Below are 19,406 nucleotides of genomic sequence, written 5' to 3'. Positions count from 1 at the left end.
AAGTAAAGGTCTAATTTTTTAAAAATAAAAAAAAACCCTATTTCCTTCTATGCCAAAATTCTATAAAAAAACTAAGTACTTCAATAACCCCTTTAGTCTGGTTCTGGGTTTTTTTGTTTGTTTGTTTGTTTGTTTTGTTTGTTTGTTTGTTTGTTATTCTTGTCTAACATTCTAAAAGAAGCATTATGTTTATTGTTAGTTGTCTGCGTCCTGCCACTTAAATGTGAACCCCACAAGAGCATGCCTTTTGTCTTTTGTCCTTGTTCAAGACTGCATTCAAAAGACCTAGAATAGTACCTGGCTTGTACTAGTTATTTAATAAGTTATTGGTTGATGATGCATGCATGCATGCATAAATGAATGAATTGGTAATTCCCATCACCTAACAGCGGGCATCTTCAGGATCTAAAATACATAGAAAAAACTGTCTGGCAAAAATGACCTCAGTACAGAGGAATACAATTCTGTCTATCACTCCTAACTTTCCTAACTTCCTGACATCTGATTTATAAGTAACCTACACATGTTGGTTCTCGATGCAGGGCACAATGTGGACAACTGGGCTATTCTAGACTTTCCTTCCTTCACTCAATTTTAAATAAAGAGTAATAGTTTATATAAATAAAGATATTTGACAGTTATTAGTGCCTGTGTGTAAGATCCCTTGGGTCTCTCATTCTCTCATCAGTTTCAGGTCCTAGATCAAGGGAAACCAGACTCTGGGATGGTACCTGCTATAGCCTGAGTGTCACACAGGAGATGCCAAATTCTCTGGCAGAAGGGGTGAGGTATATTCCTAGTTACAATTTAAGATTTCTTTTTTCATAGTTATAGGGCACTGAGTTTTTCATAAGAGTAGTATTATTTTGTTTGCAGGAAGTGGGTCAAAAAGATGTAGATATTTAAATTTAGAAGCCAGCCACCATAAGATAAGACAATTTCTATGTGGTAATTCTGTTTGATGTCTAAAAATGTTCAGTTTATAAGCAAACCTTTGAAATACACCTTATCTGTTAATTAGCATTGCCAATATTTAAATCAGATTTCATGTGAGTTTATTAGCTCTCTTTGGACCATCTCAACCCATTTTATGTGTGCCAACATTTCTACCCAAAAGGAATTCCTGAAAGGATAAGGACTAAAGAAAAACTATTTTGTATTTGGTTCTATTGAGTTTTAAACTGAAATCACAAGATATGAAATATTGTGTTACTATAAGAAAGCCTCTAAGATCCAAATAATCTACATATATAGTAAAGTGTCTTTAATATATATCTGTCCAGAAACCTTTCCCTTAATGAAAAAAAAATAGCATTTTCCCACCTATCAATCAATAAAGTTTTGAATTGGTTTTCATCTGCTGAGCCCTTTCTAAGAAAGGAACTATGAGCAGACTGAAGGCACGTGACATGAGGGCAGAAGATAAGCCACACAGAGCAGAGAAGAAGGATGCAATCAGAAGTCTTGTGTGCTCCGCGTGCTGATGTCAATCCACCTCTGGGCTCACCTTGACTATTATGAGACGTTCCTCCTAAGGGTCAAAGCACAACTGCTTCTTTCTGGTTAGCCTCTGGATTTTTCCCATATCCCAGCTTGCCTTAATAAATATTCATTCTGACCAGACTAAATTAAATGTCCATTCTAAATGTTGCTTTAGAGGCACTGAATGTTTCACAATTAAATATTTGGGGAAAATACATGACTTTGATTTCTCCTGTAGTCTCCTCACAGCATAGCGTACCATGTCCGGGCTGGGCTACAGGAGCTGAAGGCCTCTTTCCCTATAAATGCAGCCCATGAAGCCTATAGGAAATACTGAAAGTTGTATCCTTCAAGGACCCAAAGGCCAGGGTGCTTAATAAGTACTTGCCATTACTGAATTTGTTTGGTGAATTGCTGTCACTGTTACCGCATAATAAAGAAAAGTGAAATAAGTAAGATATAGGAATTTTCAATAGGAGAAGAAAAATACTTCATGACTAGATAAGAAATTGCTTAAATTCTTTAATGGGATCTACTTTGATATAAAGAGATGGTTGGCAGATTAGTCATTGCAGATAAAACATACTGTTAATAACAGCATTTTGTTAATTGCCCACCACGAGCCCCCCATTGAACTAGATACTTCACATAGATTAGCAAATTTAATCCTTTCAAAAACTCAGATATGTAACTTTAATTATTCTCCTTTTTCAGATGAGAAAACTGGGCTCAAAAAGATTAACTTTCTAGTCATCCAGCTAGCTAGATCAGTGGTTGGCAAACTCATTAGTCAACAGCCACATGGGGCTCGCAAGCCACAGTTTTCCGACCACTGAGCTAGATGACTGAACAGTAGAATCAAAACTGGAGGGCAGGGAAGGACAGGGCCAACATTTCTACCTGAAACACACTGCTCATATCATGAATCTGATGGTCACCTTCCAAAAGATAATGCCCTAATCAACACCTCAGATTTCATTGTTTCCCAATTTGCTGGAGAGTCGTACCCAATATTGTCTCAAAAAATCAACATGACTTAAATAGAGCTCAGTTTTTCTCACTACAAATTAGCTCTTAATTCCAAACTCTTATATGTTCTAGCAATGTCACTATTCCCAATGTCCTCACACTCCAAGTTTCCACTCAGCCTATGCCATCTCCAATAAAAAATAATCATCATCAAAAAAGATTGATCTGAACAAAATAGATCCAGTGACAAAGAAGCATGGAACAGACTTTCAAATCTCAGAGAGAAGGTAGGAGTGGGTTGAGTGGGTGAAAAAAGAGCAACCAAAGGACTTGAATGCATATATGCATAACCCATGGACATATACAATAGGATGGTGAAGCTTAGGGTAGTGGGGCAGGACAGAAAGGATCACTGGGGGGGGGGCGGCGAGATGGGACATACATAATATTTTCAACAAGAAATATATTTTTAAAAAGTAAAATAAAATAAAAATAAAGCAGCTGCTCTATATTGAAAAACCACTCTCCTGCCTTTTGGAGTTCAGGCCTAGGAGAGAAACAAAAGCCAATACATCCCTTAAAGGAACTTAACATCTAGGAGTGTGCAGACAAAATATTCAAAATACAAACCATAAAGTAAATGATCCAGAAAAATGTAACTGGAAGTCAGAGGAGAGTTTATCCTGGGTAGAGTGGTCATAAATGCTTCAGGTGAGAGGTGAGATTTGCCTGGGCCTTGAAAGAAAGAGGGCTTTGAAATAATTATTTTAAAATGAATCCTTGCTCATGATAAAATGCTTAAACTGAATAGAAGATCATGAAGTGAGGTGGACCCTGATTCTTCTTTTTCTAGGAATTCAAATAGACAAGGATTTAAATGCATGAAGTACAAAGAACAAAAGGAGAGTAAAGAGGCCAGAAAAGCCCAGTCTGACAAGCAGGGGTGGTCATGGTGGGGAAAAGGTTTGATGTTAGGGACTAATTACAAATGCAACTGAGCAACAAAGGGAACCGGCTGTACCTTCACACATGTGTCCAATCACACATTTGAAGGCCAAACAGAGGCCAGGTATGTGCTGGGACCTGAGGGACCCAGGGGAGTAAAAATTAATGGGATTGTTACACTTCTGTTTCAAAGACAAAGTCTGAGGAGTCTTACCATGACTTTGGCAGTTCTTTAGAAAAGTAAATCTAGGTGCAAGTGTAATTAGAAGGAGACCCTGGAGTCAAGAAGTTCCATTAAAAGCCTTCTGTATATTCCAGGCATAAAATGACGAAGTTTTAAAGCTGCGGCAGCAGAATTCTTAGAGTACAACTACTTCAAACTCTAACTAAATGAGAAAGAAATGTTAGACCTACAGAAGTTATAAATTAAAGGCTTTATAAAGTAACCATTGAAAAAAAAAAGTCTTGAAAAACTAAATGCAAAACCATAACTTAAATCGTTTATGAGATGTGAAAGGATAATACCTTTTATCACTTCAGAACTAGAAAAGATTTCTTAAACAAGATAACTTCTCTATACCATAAAAAGAAGAATAAAAAAATGCATTTTTATAACATATATCAATTATACCTTATAATAAATAAAAAAGAGAAAAGTATAAATCTTTATATCTTTTTAAACAATCTTTTTGTGCCTGCGTTGGCAGCACATACAAGAAAAGTAGAACAATACGGAGATTAGCATAGCCCCTGCGCAAAGATAATACACAAATTCATGAAGCACTCCACATTTTTTTTTAAAGGGACATATGTAATACTTTGAACAATAAAGTTAAAAAATTAATAATCATTTCATTCAAAGACATAATAAAAATGAAAAACAAGCCACCAGTTCAGCAAAGATAACTGAAGTGCATATTACAGAAATAGTCTTGTATCTAGTATACATAGCTCTAATAAATCAGTGCGATTTAAAAAAAAAAAAAAGTGGACAGCATATATAACTAAGCATTCCACAGATACCTGATTACTAATCAAGATAGGAAAAAAGTTCAACATGACTAGCAATCAGGGAAGAACATATTAAAACTATAAGGAGATATCACCCCACATCCATAAAATTGGCCAAAAAAATAAAATGTATCAAGCGTTTGCAAGGATATGGGACAAAAAGGCGCTCTTGTAGACTGCTAATGGGAATATAAAGAGGCACAACCCTTTTTGGTAATTTAGCATTATTTGCTAACTGTGAACATATAAATCCCATCTTTCTACAATTCCACTCCAAAGGAGATAGTCTATGAAAAGGATCCTCTTTGTTAGCACAAGGAAGTATACATATTAATGTTCAATTCAACCTTGCTGGAAAATACCCTAAATGTCTATCAACAGAAGACTGGTTCATTATTCATGATATATTATTCAATGGAATACCATATAGCAGTAACAATGAATAAATAAAACCTACATGAATGAATAAAACACGAATCAATTAAAGCAAGGGGAAGAAGACTATAAAAAGCATGTTACTATTTACACAGAGTTTAAAAACAGCATAAAGCAAAATGAGACTATATTGCTTAGGTTTATATACATACATAGAAAAGTATAAGGAAATGCATGGAAATGTTACACATAAATTTAGCATACAGCTTGGGGAGACATGCTTGGAGAGAGAGTACACTGGGAATAATAACAATATACATATTTAATTAATACTTATTTCAAAATCTAGATAGTGCTTATTATATTGTTACTTAATTTTGGGTGTTAGTGAAATACTTCACAATAACTTTTAATTAATAATAAATAATTGAAAAATAGTTTGTGACACAGATACTGAGTAAGTGGAGAGTGAGAGTCAAATAATACTTGAAAATTTTTCAAAATATTTCATGTCTTCTTTTCTCCCATTCTTAATTCCCTAGACCTGGTTCTCATCATTTATTGCTTGATTAGTGCAAAAGCCTCTTAATACTTCTCTCTGTCCCAATCTAGTTGTAGACTCATCTATTTCCATCAATTCAAGAGGCCACTTGTTCATGTTGCTGTCCACTCAAAATCTTCTAATGTTGCTATCCATTGTGAACATTCTTATGTAGTCATTGAAATACTCCATAATATATATATATATATATATATATATATATATATATATATATATACACACACACACTGAGAGGCCAGATTATTATATGTTTAGAGATCATAATAATCTGGCCACTCAGTATATATTCATCTTTCCTAATCAAATTCATCTCCAGCCCTAATTAAAATGCACTAGAGGAACTAGAACAGAATACCATTCTCCTCAACCAGGAAAATGTCATTGGTTTGCATCTATATATCTTTATTTTTTTAAATCTTTATTGCTGAAAGTATTACATATGTCTCTTTATTTCCCCCATTGACCTTTTCTAACCTCCATCCCTGGCTCCAAGTTTTTGCCACTCTATTGTCTGTGTCCATGAGTTATGCATATATGCATACAAGTTCTTTGGTAGGTCTCTTCCCTGGCTTCCCTCTGAGATTTCAATCAGTTCCATGCTTCTATGTCTCTGAATCTATTTTGTTCATCAATTTATTTTATTCCTTATATTCCACATATGAGTGAGATCATGTGATACTTATCTTTCTCTGACTGGCTTATTTCACTTAGCATAATACTTTCCAGGTCCCTCCATGCTGTCTCAAAAGGCAAGAGATCCTTCTTTTTTATTGCTGCATGGCATAAATGTACCACGTTTTTATCCACTCATCTACTGATGGTCACTTGGTCTGTTACCAGATCTTAACTATTATAAATTACTCTGCTGTGAACAGATGAGTGCATACATTCTTTCTTATTGGTGTTTTGGGTCCCTTAAGATATATCTCTAGAAGTGGGATCACTGGGTGTTTACTTTTTGAGGAAACCATAGGGTTTGCACCAGTCTACATTTCCACCAGTACTAGGGTTTCCTTTTCTCCACATCCTTGCTAGCACATGTCATATGTTGATTTGTTGTTGGTAACCTTTCTGACAGATGGGAGGTGATACTTCATTATCCTTTTAATTTGCATCTCTCTGATGATCAGTGACTTTGAGCATTTTTTCACACATCTCTTGGCCTTCTGTATGTCCACTTTGGAGAAGTCTAGTCAGGTCTATATTTTAAATTGGATTGTCTTCCTTTTATTAAGTTGTATAGCTCCTTATATATTTTGGATATTAACCCTTTATCAGATGTATCATTGCCAAATATTATGTTCTCCCATGGTGGAATCCCTTTTCATGCTGATACTGTTTCCTTTTGCTGAGTAGAAATCTTTTGTTTTGGCTAGTCTCATTTCTTTATTTTCTCCTTAGTTTCCCTTGCCCTAGGAGATGTATCTGTAAACATATTGCTATGAGAGATGTCTGAGATTTTGCTGCCTGTGGTTTCTTCTAGGATTTTTATGGTTTCACAAATTATATTTAAGACTTTTATCCATTTTGAGTTTACTCTTGTGTATGGTAGTCTAGGTCATTTTTTTTTTGGCATGTATCTGTCCAATTTTCCCAGCACATTTACTGAAGAGACTGTCTTGACTCCACTGTATGCTTTTGCCTCCTTTGCCAAATATTAATTGACCACAATGGCTTGATTCAATTTCTGGAATTTCTGTTCTTCTCCATTGATCTATATGTCTGTTCTTGTGCCAGTACAGTGCATCTCTATGTCTTTGTTAACAACCTTCTGCCTTATCAGAAAAGCCAACGCTTCTTCCATTTAATCCTTATCCAACCACACTAGTCCAGTTTAAGACCTTCCTCTTTGGGAAGCATTACACAATTATCCCATTCTTTGTGGAGCTCTGCCTCTCCATAAAAAAAAATAAGAAGAAGTATGATTAGTCCCAGATATTTAAGCACTTAGTTTTATTTTATAACACATTCTGACAAAGCACTTTTAAAAAATATATTTTTACTGATTTCAGAGAAGAAGGATGAGAGAGAGATAGAAACATCAATGATGAGAGAGAATCATTGATTGGCCCAATCCTGCATAACCCGCACTGGGGATCGAGCTGGAAACCCAGGCATGTGCCCTGACCGGGGAACAAACTGTGACCTCCTGGTTCATAGGTTGATGCTCAACCACTGAGCCATACTGGCTGGGCACAAATTACTTCTTAAGATTGCATCTTAATCTTATCCTTTGCATTAAATGGATATATCCTTTGCATTTAAGTTTCCCAGGGATTTGAATTATGTTTTGCTCTTCTGTATTATCCACACTAATGACTTACTGGAGATATTATCATTGTTTTTTGTTTGCTGATTCTTAGAATGAATATATTCAGGGCAAATATCTAATACCTGTAATCTAGATCCCTTAGGACTCTTAAAGCAGAATATCTAAAGCATAGAATAGGTCAGAATATATCCCATGGCTGGCCAGAAATTAGTATAAAAAATCATGGAAATACCTAGAAGACTATGATTTCATATAATTTTAAATGGTAAGTTTCAATTTCTCCTATGAATGAGAGACTAACTAATACCTATACAGAAATCAACCTCAAAGAAGAGAATCAGTTGTAGTCACCACCCTTTTTCCCATTACATTTGTCTCTCATCCCTGTCATCTTTCATTCCTCCATGAACAGTTGTAACCCTTCCATATGCAAACCTTATCTTAGCCCCTATCTCTGTTATCCCTTGACCTTAAGGTCTCATAAACAAAAAAATGAAATGCAAAACCAAGATATAAGTAAGGAGAAGATTCATTGGAGGCACAGGAAGGAATATTCAACCTGATGGAGTAAAGTTCAGGAAAGAAGTTTGAGCTAAGCCTTGAAAGGCAAGGATACAGTCAATGTGCAGACAAGGGGAGTGGTGAAGCTATTAATATATTGAGTAAGAAGGAATCTTTTTCTGCTTTTTAATCCTTTTCTTTTTAGCTCTATGAAAATACCTACTGGGTATTTTCAGAGTATGCTTGAGGGCAAAGAGTTTGAGACTGCAAGTAGGGCCATGCAAAGCCAGGTTAATGCCACCCTTGGAATTATGGTCCTTAAAGAGTTGGACCATTCTCTCACTTGTTTATTCCCTCAACCAATGCTTATTTAAGTGCCAGGTTTGGTGCTAGGCAGTGATATTTAGTGAACATGCTATAATGAGTTCTTGATTTCCTGGAATGCACAGTTCAGCAGGGAAGGCAGTCTATTGGATAATAACAAAAGTCAACTCTTTATTTACTATAAAAGGATCACACCAAAATATATAGAGCACTAAAAGTGCATTCAGCTGGCAAGCTTTACTGACTAAATGACTTTTCAGCTGATGTTTAAGAAAGAAGAAATAATGTGAGCAGCGTTGCAGGGCGAGTGAGGGGGAAAGACATCTCATTCAGTTGCATAGAAGCTACAGAGTCAAGTAAGTCTCATCTGAATGGCTAGGCCAGGGTTCACACAATAAACTTCTAAAGGTTTTACAGCCCCGAGGTTCCTTCGCTGCCCACTCCAAGCTCTCACTGGAAAAGTGCCTGCCTGTTAGAAAGAAAAATGAAAACTGTTCCTTTGCCTTCTGGGTTCATGTCTGGGAAAAGAACTTTTAAGGAGGAACTGTGCCTTGTCTTTTTGCTAGAGTAGAGCAATGCATCACATCAAAGGATAGTGTTTGCAAAGTCTGAGACAAGATCAAAATGCCACTTTCCTCTGAAACTGCAGCATGTGCTTTGTAAAGAAATCTCAGTGATATCTAGCAGGGGAATTTCTAGTCCAGAGATATATTCACATTCATACTGCATTTCCCCTGAAATATAACAGAAACCAGGAAAGGTAGGGTCCCCTGGGAAAGTTTATAATTATGGAGTTAGAGTAAGGGTTCATGTCTGTCCTCCTATCATATACTCTTAGCCATTCCAAAGTAGCAGAGTGAAAAGGGAAGTTACTCTAGCAAATGTTTTCAAATTAGCCAAAACCGTGTCAGCTGGAAATGTGCCTAAAGAGAGAGACCTTCCCAAGAGCTGTCGAAGGGAGTCATTTAAATAAATGTCTCTGAGTCCTCCTGCTGCAAACTGGGATGCACAAACCAGGGGGGTGAGTGAGTCCCAGAACAAATCCTCCTCTCTTAATGCTTATCCATGGCTTCCAAAAGCCCTCTACTTTGCTGAATACTAAGAAGACCTGGCAGGTCTAGGCAGTTAACATGCTGCCAAATCACACTTTTCATGCTTGCTTTTGTGTTGCTGCTTACAAATATGATTTTACAAATCTGAACAAATGGAGAGAAGATTCAGAAATCGTCAACGACAACAGATGAGTGAGCTATAAATGACTATGAAAATGCACAGTTTGGTTTCAGACCATTGCCAGGACTGTGGGTTTGTGTCTTGACAGCAGATCCAGAGCATTGATACCCAGTTCACAACAACCCCATGTGGGTCAACCACAGGCTAATTATGTTGGTTCTCAACTACCCAAGAAAAAGCCCAAGATTCTGGGCCAATGATTTGTGGCTATATATATCCAAAGGGCTTCCTTTATGTGATGTGTCTTTTGAAGTGGGATGTCACTTTTATCCAGGCATCATCAACTACTATAGGAAGGAGAAAATAATCGTCAATACCAATCAGGAGAAATCTTAAGCCAATAAAGGCAGAGAATATCTCAAGTTTCTCACTCATATACCAGTTGTCTGGCCCCTACCATTTGCTACAGTGGAGGATATAACATTGATAGGTCATCACATCTCAGATGCAATACCAAACTCTGTGCAATCGGAGTAAGAAAGAAAAGACCTCAAAGGGAAGTCATTCACCATTTTAGCCTCCCAATAGCCACATCTCAACTTTCCTGCTCTCAGTCCCATGCTTTACTCTGCAGGTTTGTATGTTGCAGGGTTACACAAAAAAAAAGTAGCATATATATGCAAATGCTGCAATGCTTTATGCATTAATGGTACATTGTATATAGCAAATATATGTTTTGCATAAGCCAGATAGTATGTGTTAGCAGAAAAGGAACTGGTACGTGGTATCCTATACAATGAGTTGCCAGTGAATGTTTTACTAAATTAAAGTAAATGACTGAAGATGAGTTCTAAATCCTCCTCTGTGCTTGAAGAATGTTTTAGACCTTCCTAGAAACAACATCTTTGGCAATTCCTGATGGACCACTCATCCAGAGAAAATCACCTTCACTGGATAGTAACAGGCTGCAAATGTCCCATGTTATATATATATTTAAGCAGGGGGAGGAAGACATTTGGGACCATTGGAATTATCCTTGTTTCTGAAAGTAGAGAATTATAAGCCCTTAGAGCTTCTGGAAATAAAAGAGACAGCCCAAGACATAGGGTGCTTTTAAACTTCCAAGTGTCTCAGCAGCACAAAGCTTTCTAGAACGTAAGCAAAGCCTTCTTCTGATTGTGTTTTAAAATAAAAATATATAAAGAGAACAACATACCACAGACATAAGGCATACGATTTAAGTGTGGGAGGTGAGGATTGGAGAAAAGTGTTTCGATTTTCCATAAGCCCTTTAACAGCCTTCCTGTTAAATGGTGCTCCTTTAGCAGGAGAAAATAATTGCCAAAGGGAAAAGAGAAAAGAAACAAAAGAGCTTTAAATTAAGCATGGAGAGGCCAAGTATGGTTTCTATAGAGATGAAACCTTCATAAAAATCTTCCAACTGAATATTTCCTAAGAGGAAACAGATCCTTCAGCTTGGAGCAGAATTGCTCAGATAAAGGGCGGGACAATTTGTGGGAATGACCAAGAAGGCACCACAATGTGAATTTGAATCTATCATAGAAATGTCACTATAAAAATATACAGCTAGATAGCACTTTACTATTTTTGATGTATTTGAAATACAAAATCAGAATGCTGAATTCTTCGTTTCCAGAGAAGTTTCTATTCAGAGAATATGGTACACGTCTCAATTAAGTGGTAGCTGAACTACTACTACGCTACTAAGTATGCTAAATGAGTAGACAGTAATACTTCAATTACCCTCTTCTGAATTTCAATTTTATGTTTTAAAAGACCAATCTAGTTGGCTATATGAAACAAAGACATATATACCCAATGGAGTTAAATCTAAGTACATGTAATTTGTATTTCCAAGGGTGATTCAATTTGGCTCTTGCGCTTAATAGGACTTAAAAAGTAGAACAGCATGTAGTTTTAGGCTATTTCTTTTTATGGGCTCCATAATATTTTGAGAGAAAAGTCTTGATTTCAATAATCACTGATATGGTTTCACAAGGTTTTCATCCTGGCAGAACAAAGTTTATATTGAAGAAGAAATTAAAGATACTAAATCATAAATATATCCCATAAAGATAACTCATATGTATTATTCTGCCCAAGCACAATTGTTTCTGTGTTTTATAGACACATGTAAATCTTAAAAAAAAAAAAAAAAAAAAAAAAAAAAAAAAAAAAAAAAAAAGACCCCATACTTGCAAATGCATTCAGGTTTTCCTCATACGAAGTAAACTAATACTTTCTCCTCAGGGAGACAATTTTTAAAAATCAGGGAATTTTAGGTCTGGAACTAGGAATATTTGAATGCAGTGACTTCCTTTATAGCACCTTTAAACTTTGAACTAATAAATCCTAAGGAAATAAATAACAAGGCTATTGACATTAGATTTCTATGAACTTTTCTATGTCATGACAGCATATGATTTTCTGAACCAATCTTTTATATTCAAAACATTAAATTTCATACATTTTAGATAGATTCAATATTTCCTTTGGGCTTTGAATTTCCTTTTTAAAAATATAAGCAAAAAAACAACAACTTTATTCTGACATTAAATAAATTAGGATACTTGTAGCATCTTTGCCTTCATGTCATTTCCATTCAAGTTGGGAAAAGAGTATTGCTATGTATGCAAAATTAGGTAGGCCAGTGCAAAGCTGTTTCCTGCCACGAAATGCTCTATAAATAAGTCAAAAGGCAATGAGCACCTTTCTGGTAACAACCATGTACATGGTGTGGTGTTCACATTTGGTGCCAAAATCACTTTCCTAGTTCTACACACACTCCCCCTCCAAGCGTCTGACTACAACTCACATTGTTCCACAAAGTCATCTGTGAAGACGACCAAAGCTACAGCTCTGCCTTTCATGGACACTTTTCTTATACGTCTTCCAACGTGTAATCCCATAACTTCACGTGTTCTTCCCGGGTGAGACAGGAAGCATCGATCTCTCCCACAGCGGAGCCAGACTCACTGTGTCCAGCGTGTACCATCTCGCCTGAGTCCATAAAAGAAACAACATCTCCGCCACCTGGGGTGCCTGTCCGGACTGTCTCTCCACCTCAAATGCATCCCCCTCCAAAAGCCTCCCTCTGCTCAGACAGAAAAGCCCACAGCGCTCCTGGCCAGGAGGGAGGCGAGCCCAGGAGCGGGGACAGACTGGTGCGCAGGCATAGGCATGGGCATAGGCATAGGCATAGGCATAGGCATTCAATGTCTCGGACACCGGAGCCCGAAGGCAGCGGGCCGCCCCCTCCCAGGCCGCCTTCCACTCACTGCCATCCACCACGCAAGGGCAGCTCGCATTGCCTGGAGAGCGAGGCAGCCAGAGCCCTGAATGCAGCGTCTTCATCCCGCGGGGCCCTGGGAAGGTCCGTCCTGCATGCAGCTGCAGCCGACCCTCAATGAAAGTGCAATTTGTTATCCCTCCCGGCTGCAAGGAAAGGTCCCCATCTGGTCTGGGCTCCAACTGCGCTCATTCAAGTCGCTGAATACTGGGTCTCATCGCCCGCCGCCCCATTCGCCAGCAACTCTCCAGTAGACTCCTCCTAGGACCCTGGTGTGTGTGTGTGTGTGTGTGTGTGTGTGTGTGTGTGTGTGTGTGCCTGCATGTGTGTGTGCGTGTGTGTATGTGTGTGTGTGTGTGTTGCTCTACCTTGATCTCACCCGGTGCCTCTGCCTCTCTTTGTGCCTCTGTTTCTCTGGCTTTCTCTCTCTCTCTTGCGCGGGCGCATACACATACACACACACACACACACACACACACACACACACACACACACACACACACGGAGGAGGCTCCGCAACCAATGCCAAAATGTCATCTAAAAGCAAGTGCAACAACTTGCTTTGGAAACGACTCAGGAGTGGAGAAAACCCCTGCAGGGAGCAGCCCCCTCCTCTCCTGCCTGGTGCATTAGGGGCTGGGGACGCGGAGGGGTGTGGATTTGGCTCTCTGAGAGGACCAGGAGCGGGGTTCTGGTCCCCTCCCCCTGCCAGGACCCTGTCGCAATTAGAAATCCATCCCCTCCCCTGGCCCTGGGAGAGCGAAGAGGACACCCGCCCGGAGAGGGCCGCGCTGGCCCCGGGATTCCCGGGATCCTTGGTGGGGAGGGAGTAACCCGGAGCCCGGAGTGCATCCCAGGCAAGGGGAAGTGGTCCCTGTGGGGGGCGGGCGACCAGGAGCCCATCCCACATCCCTGCCCCAGGGAGTGAAGCAGAAATCTCCCCGTGGGCAAGACACCTAGCGCGCAACGACCCACCCCGACCACCGCGGCAGTGGCGATGTCCTGGGTTCCCGGGCCGCCACCGCCCATTCACGCCCCAGCTCCCCGGCGCAGCCCGCGTTACCTGGCCGCTGCTTTCAGTCCGGCCCTCGGTCCTCCCTGAGGCCGTCTGTCTGTCCCAGGAGCTCCGGACAGAGGATGAAAGGGGAGGAAAGGGGTGTCCCGGATCGGGACAGGCTCTCAGCGGGGTGCGGGGAGCAGAGCCAAGGCGGCTGCGGCCACTCCTGCCGCCGATGCTGCCGATCCACCGGGGCGCCAGGTGTCCAAGAGGCCGTGTCCTCGGGATCCTGGCGACCTGAGCGCAGCGCCAGCCTCTGGCGCAGAGACTGAGCGCGGGGACACAGGAGCTGGGCTGGTCACCCGCCTCTGGGTGCCTGTGAATCCGGCGGGGAGGAGTCCCGCGCTCCCTCCGCCCCCGCACCGGAGCTGGCGGGCGGGCAGCGGCGCAGGGAGCTGGCCGCTTCCATCCGCCCCGGCCACCCCGGCACGGCCCCCGGCCCCGGCCCGGCGTGCCCTCGGCCTGCGGGTGCTGCCTGCTCAGCCTCCGCCTGACAAGTGCGCTCACACCCGCCCGAGAGGAAAGCCCCAGCAGCCAGGGATGGAGCCGGGAGGCGGCCACCCGTCAGTGGGCGTGCCCATCCGTTCCCTCCAGCGGTGTCCTGGTCCTTGGAGAAGGCACCCTGCTCCTAACCTGGCCTTCTTTAGGGAGGGAATCAGCAGCTCATCACACAGAGTCTCTCTGTCCTCTCCTTGTTATCCTCGAGGTCCCTAGTAGAATTTTTAAAGAAGTAATCACCAGAGAGGAGATGGAGGAGTGGAGAAGAATCTAGCCTCACAAGGGCCGACGTTGAAACCCTGTGCCATTACTTTCAAACAATTATGCCTCCGTTTCCCCATCTCTACCACTGTAGTTCTTGAATGTGCGGCTTAGATCGCACACTATACTATAGGCCACCGGTTCCTGTGTGTAGTATTCAGAGGGTAATCAGAAAAGTAAATCTGTTTCTCCTCTTCTCTGGTCTCTGAAACTTCCCACCCCCCACCCCAAGAGCCTTCGGAAGCCAGGCTCCTCACCTTTGGGTATTCTCTGAAAACAGTACATAATCCTTGTGCCCTGGGGGTAAGAAGAGCGATAAATGGTGTGACGGGTGAATTGTGATGAGGGCCAAAGAGAAAAAAAGTCAATCAACTGATGTTCAAGATGACAATGATAATAGTTTAATAGTTAAAAGTAAGTGGTCAATCACTGTTTGCCTGTTTCCCCTGTACTAAAAAAAATAAAATAAAAAATAGGAGACTGTCCTTTGTACCACAGCTCCCACAGAGAACATGATGCCAAAGAGTATATAATCTTCTTTATGTAATTGTACCCATAAAGTTATAGCATAAGATTTAGCATCTGCTTTGTGTGATATCTAATTATAAATATTAATAGAATATCCGTTTTTCAAGAAAACAGTTCTAAAAATGCAGGGAAGTGAAAACCAGTTTCCATAAAGATATGACTCAGAAAAATAATCGCTTTTCTGCAATTTTACTGAGTGATTTTCCATTACTAAACACTCAAAGAAATGGAGGTAAATCCTCAGGGTAGTCATCGGTGACAGAAACCAAGTATCGTTAATTTAAGAGAAAGTAATGTATTGGGAAGATACTGAAAGTTTCCATGGTTGAAGGGAGGGTATTAGGTTTGACAGAGCAATTGAATTGATTCCCATCCCCTAGGAACTGGCTTTTCAAGGCCATTTCACTGTGGACATTCCTTTAGCTGAGACAAATTTTACCTGCTGGTGATCGCATTCCATGATCTCCCCTCCTGGTATGCACAGAGAATTCTCCACCCAGAAAGAGCCACCGACTCCCTTCACTGGGTGCTGGAGCTATCCAAGTTCAGCCACCTGGTGTGCTGATGGTCGAATACATTTGTAATCCCTCACCATTCTAGCCTCATGTGTTCCTCCTTCGGTGACCTAGCAGGGCTGGAGAGCAATCTTGCAAACAAGCAGGGTTTGAGATAGTACTGGAGGGCTAGGAAGCTGGGAAGACAAAACCAGTTTGGGTTGGTGCTGCTCAGTCAATATGAGTAAATGCCATCTGTTCTTTCCAACCTCACATTACTGGATCAAAATGTCACAGGGCAGAGCATTTGACTAGCCAAACTGCATTCAGTCACTAACTCCCTGGCTGTACCCACATAGGGAGAGGACTGGTTTTTTACTTCCAGAATGGTTTTATTACCCTTCCAAAAGTACACATGATTGGAAATAAGTAATTTCTCAAAATAAATTCAGGGAGTGATTAAAAAGCAGAATCTGAGCTCTGGCCAGTGTGACTCAGTGGATAGAGCGTTGGCCTGCTTACCAAAGAGTCCAGGGTTTGATTACCAGTCAAGGGTGTGTACCTGGGTTGCAGGTTTGATCACTGGCCCTGGTCAGGATATGAGGGTGGTAAACACTAGATGTCTCTCTCTCTCCCTCCCTCTCTCCCTTTCTCTCTCTCTCTGAAAGTCAATGGAAAAAATATAATCAGGAGAGAATTTAAAACAAAACAAACAAACAAAAACACAGAAAAAAAGCATTTGATGATGACATCAGAAAATGATCAATGTCTGTTACATTGATCAGCTATAAAATTTGCATTATTTCTTAGTTACAGTATTTGGAAATGAACAGTGCTATTGTGCAACTAAAACTGATAGCACTTTTTTGTAGTAATTGTGCATATACTTATTTTCAGTTAAGGAATGCTATTTAAATATCATATATATGGCCAGTTACTTTATATAAGCATAGTGCCTATAAGCAATACTGCAAGCCAGGGCTAGCAACTGTGTTCATTTCTAGTCATAGATAGTATAGTTGCTGAACAATAGCCCAGGAAAGATGTCCATGTCCCAATCCCTCAAACCAGTGACTGTTATCTTTCATAAAAATTTGCAGATGTAATTAAGAATCTTGAGATGAAACATTTATCCTGAATTACCCCATGGGCTGGGGTAACTCTAGGGCTCTCATAAGAGGGAATTAAGAAAGTTGAAGGCAGGAAAAAAAGATGGGATGATGGAAGCAAAGGTTAGAGTGATGCACTTTTGAAGATGGAGGAAGGTGACGATAAGCAAAGGAATGCAGATAGTCTCTAGAAGCTGAAAAAGGAAAAAAGAATCTTCCCTAGAGCCTTCAGGGAAAAAATGCCAGTCTGTCAACCTCTTGATTTTACCTCAGTTAAACTGATTTCAGACTACTGATCTCCATAACTGCAAGATGATAAATTCATGTTGTTTTAAGCCACCAAGTGTCTAGTAATTAGCAACATCAGCCATAGGAAACTGACATAGACAGCTTAGCTAATCCTTGGAGCACACTATTGGTAGCAGGTGTCCTGAGAGCTCTTACTATGGAAGAAGCACAAAGGTCTATTTACTTCTGGAGAAGATAACTTAAAGCAGGCAGGGTCAGCAATGTATTGGTAAGAACAGGAGATTGGAAAACATGGATAGACAGGGTTCCTATCCATGTCTCTGGTCATATCAAAATGGTTGCTTTCTTCTTAGACCACAACATGGACAAACAGATTTAAAAATCCCATTAAATTGAAGTATAGTTGTGAAAAAAACTCAGAGGGCAATGTGAATGGTAAATGTGGAAGACATACAAGTTTCTTCTCCATTAACAAAGCATTCTCATTCATTCCCATGGTCTTACGTAACATTTAAATGGCGATCCCAGATCTATATCCTTAGCTTTGATCTCTCACCTAGTTTAGATATTTGTGTATCCAAAAACCTGTTAAACAAATCTATTTGAAATTTGCACTTGTCCCACAGACTTAACAGCTGCAAATTAAATTCACCACCTTCTGCCTGTTCCCTCCATTCAAATTTATTCCTTTTCTTGTTACACCTTAGGAACTGATGGCACTACCATCCACCAACTCAGCAATCCCAGAACCTTGCAAGTTATCTTCTCCTGTACTCACCAATGATGTCTAATCCATCAATAAACATTGTTGATTTCTCTTACCATGTGAACTGATCTTGAATCATTCCTATGAATCATTCCTATGTCCCCATCTGCCTTTGTCATCTCATCCTAGGTTTATTATCCTCCTAACTTCTTTTCTTGCCCCTAGTCTTACTCCTCTTCATTTCAGCAAGAATGGTTGTTTAAAAATACACTCTGAGCATGTTAATCCTGTGCTTTACCTACAGTTAAGCTCCTTATAATAACATACAAGGCTCTCAGAAACGTGCTTTTACCTCTTTCTTCTGCCTTTGTTCCTGTTATTGTGTACATTATGCTTCAATACATCCGACTGCTGCTTATAATGCCATTCATGTTGCGTGCTCTGAAATATATCTATAACTTTTTCACATTATTGTCTCTGTCTCGAATGACCTCTCTCTGCCTTTACTGGCTAATATTTATTTCTCCTTCTATCCTTGTTTCAGTTACCTCATGCCTAAACCATTCAGTTGGATTAAGTGTTGCCAATACTCACTGCACTTACTGCTACCTTAGTACTTACCACATTATATTAACATTTTCAGGGTATCTGGGTTGTGTTTTGGAGACTATAGCTATCCATATTTGGTACTTCAATGCCTACCATAGTAATCAGCTCTCAATAGAAAATAAATACATATTTGTTAGACTGAATTAAGATGAACTGCTTAGAGAATATTTTGTAATGTCAGTATATATCTTAATATAATTTAGCAGAACCCTATGTATAACATAATATAACTGTAGCTAGATAATAAAACCCATTGCTCATCAGGTTTAATAAAGGAAAAGCTTTCTTTTCATGCTAACAGAATACAAAAAAATATTGAGGAGACATATGAAGACATCGTGTCTAGTTTTTCTTTTTAGTAGTAAAAAGAAAATGAAATAGTCTTGCTATTCTCAAATGCTTTTCAAGTAATATTTTTTTGCTTTATGTTTTATTTAACATTTTGTATTAAAGATATAAATGCTGGAATGTGTTTGATTTAGCTTCTGCTTCAGCCCTTCTTTTATACGGGTCATTTTGTTTGCACATTAATCTATAACACATGGTCTCCTCTGCCTGTCACCTCTCTATACCTCTATTTACTTTCCACCCATTGCAATATGGTGGGAGGCCTGTGCATGCAACCTGGCTTTGTTCTGATAAAGGTGGTCTAATTTTCCCAACAAATGATCCTTTGAAGTTTGTATTTCCTTGATATCTAATTAGAATTGTATACTGTGAATAACTGATTTATCAATTTTTTCACTATAAACTTTGATTACTTTACTGTCTCCTGGTATTCCTTCTACTTACCTGCCCTTAAGCTTTCCTACCACATCTGTAATTATCATGCCCCCAAGACAGTAGCTGAGGGCATTGGTGAGAGTGAGATCTCTGAAGAGAAAGCACTCTTGGTCAGGGCTCTGGGAAGTCTCTGCAATCCCCCTGGTGAAGAATGAAGAGCCCAGCATTTGAGGTGGGAGAAAACCCAG

At 39.9% G+C, this 19,406-nt stretch overlaps 1 protein-coding gene and 1 non-coding gene across 6 annotated transcripts in view; one reads left to right on the top strand and one right to left on the bottom strand.

Annotated features, from left to right (window-relative positions):
* The window catches only part of DLGAP1 (DLG associated protein 1), a 572,027-nt gene extending 557,564 nt beyond the window's left edge, over positions 1–14,463 (bottom strand). For 3 of the 5 annotated variants that reach the window (XM_036418494.2, XM_045574247.1, XM_036418496.2), the window contains exon 1: positions 13,988–14,463. The gene's annotated coding sequence lies outside the window, so the exon portion shown is untranslated. The remainder of the gene's footprint in view (positions 1–13,987) is intronic. The other 2 variants (XM_036418490.2, XM_036418491.2) reach the window with 1 other exon arrangement.
* On the top strand, positions 4,088–4,191 carry LOC118708515. The gene has a single exon (XR_004984595.1). It is a non-coding gene; the product is annotated as a U6 spliceosomal RNA (small nuclear RNA).
* Positions 14,464–19,406: the final 4,943 nt, after the last annotated feature.

Source organism: Pipistrellus kuhlii, unplaced genomic scaffold, assembly GCF_014108245.1.
Source record: "Pipistrellus kuhlii isolate mPipKuh1 unplaced genomic scaffold, mPipKuh1.p scaffold_m20_p_6, whole genome shotgun sequence".
Taxonomy (NCBI): domain Eukaryota; kingdom Metazoa; phylum Chordata; class Mammalia; order Chiroptera; family Vespertilionidae; genus Pipistrellus; species Pipistrellus kuhlii.
The sequence above is the reverse complement of the archived record's forward strand: the minus strand, read 5'-3'. Positions and strand labels throughout refer to the sequence as shown.